The sequence below is a fragment of the Bidens hawaiensis genome, unplaced genomic scaffold, assembly GCF_021521415.1.
Source record: "Bidens hawaiensis isolate Kalapana, Puna unplaced genomic scaffold, B.hawaiensis_p1.1 tig00041628_1, whole genome shotgun sequence".
NCBI lineage: Eukaryota > Viridiplantae > Streptophyta > Magnoliopsida > Asterales > Asteraceae > Bidens > Bidens hawaiensis.
Window position 1 is genome coordinate 133,534 of NW_027497358.1, and position 1,235 is coordinate 134,768.

At 45.5% G+C, this 1,235-nt stretch overlaps 1 non-coding gene across 1 annotated transcript; it reads left to right on the forward strand.

Annotated features, from left to right (window-relative positions):
- Positions 1-870: 870 nt before the first annotated feature.
- On the forward strand, positions 871-942 carry TRNAE-UUC (transfer RNA glutamic acid (anticodon UUC)). The gene has a single exon. It is a non-coding gene; the product is annotated as a tRNA-Glu (tRNA).
- Positions 943-1,235: the final 293 nt, after the last annotated feature.

Sequence of the window (1,235 nt, forward strand, 5' to 3'; positions counted from 1 at the left end):
ACTGCCTCCTTCGGTGAGAAGTTCCCTTCCATAAAATGAAAAGAAAAAAAGAAAAAAAAAAGAAAAAAATGCCTGATTGGTCTGCTCAGCAAACGTACAAAGTGGACCGCTGTTTGGCTGACCCCCTTCTTCCCATTCGGGTTGGGTTGACCCAAAAGTACAGTAAGAAGGAATGGAACCGCTTGAGAGTCGTCTGAAGTTCACACTTGGGTAAAGACGACTGACTTTGGAAACGGAACACGAACCAATTTAAGCTATTCCGGCTTCTTATTGAGCGTAGCGAAATCAAAGTTTTTGAGAAAGTCAGCGAAGTTTCTATGATGTTCTACCTTTGCGCAGTCTCGCTCCACAGTGACAGCGGAAGGCTCCGCACCTGAGCCTCGTTAGACTCAGCAGAAGTGTAAGGTGTAAGTGAAGAGAATAGAAGAGATGAAGTCCGCCCCTTAGCCTAGTCTATATCCACAGCTGACGCAACTCCGTCTCACTACTACTTAATTAATTCATTAATGGCTAAACATTTTCATAACCTGAGCTTTCCTTAACCAGTTGACCTTACTTCGTAACCTTAGCCTCTCTTTCTTTATAATTCGACTAAGTGACTTCGTAACCGAAACCTACTTTTTTTCTTACTGTAGCATAGGCCTTCGCCACTTCAAACGGGCCCTTCGCCCCTCTTTTTTTTCTTAGAAAGAGCGGGGCCTTACTTATTCAGGGGGTGGGGGAACCCGTAGGAAGGGGGGACGAACCGCCGAATTGACATCTGAAATCGCCAACATGAACACAAACGAAATCTTTAATTTCGTATAGAAAGAAAACGAACCACTTATATTCTCGGAGCCCACGGAGCGGTATATGAAGAATGGCTTTTTGGTCCCTTTCGTCCAGTGGTTAGGACATCGTCTTTTCATGTCGAAGACACGGGTTCGATTCCCGTAAGGGATAGGTACTCATTCCCGGCCCGCTTTCAGTTAGTGTTCATTGCTGAGTGATCGCTCGCTATCCGGCTGGAAAAGGTGGTCCGGAAGCTTCCTCTCTCCCAGCAAGCAAGATGAGATCACCACTTCTCTATCCGGCAGAGGGAAAAGAGGCTCCTAGGGTTTATGAGAATCATATATATGATCTCGTCTAAAGGCAGGGTGAGCTTTCTCACTATACAATGTAAAAAAAGGACCAACGACGATGAAAAAGGAGTAGGAGCTAGCTTTCATTGAAGTAGGGGCGGAATCGAAGCGAAT